Raw genomic sequence first — 209 nt, 5'->3', positions numbered from 1 at the left:
CGCGCGCCCCCCACCCCAGGCGTGCCCCAGCAAGCGGCCCGGTCCTGCCGCGGACGGGCAGGACCTCCGCGCCGATGGGGATTTCCGGCAGCAGCGCTGAGCGGCAAGCGGGGGGTCCCCGATAAGCGGCGCCCGGGTGGGCAGCCGAGATAAGGCTCCCAGCGCCGGCTGGGAGGGGGCCAGGGGCAGGGCACCGGGGCACGTGACGG

This window comes from Pygoscelis adeliae, unplaced genomic scaffold, assembly GCF_000699105.1.
Source record: "Pygoscelis adeliae isolate BGI_AS28 unplaced genomic scaffold, ASM69910v1 Scaffold403, whole genome shotgun sequence".
Taxonomy (NCBI): domain Eukaryota; kingdom Metazoa; phylum Chordata; class Aves; order Sphenisciformes; family Spheniscidae; genus Pygoscelis; species Pygoscelis adeliae.
The sequence above is the reverse complement of the archived record's forward strand: the minus strand, read 5'-3'. Positions refer to the sequence as shown.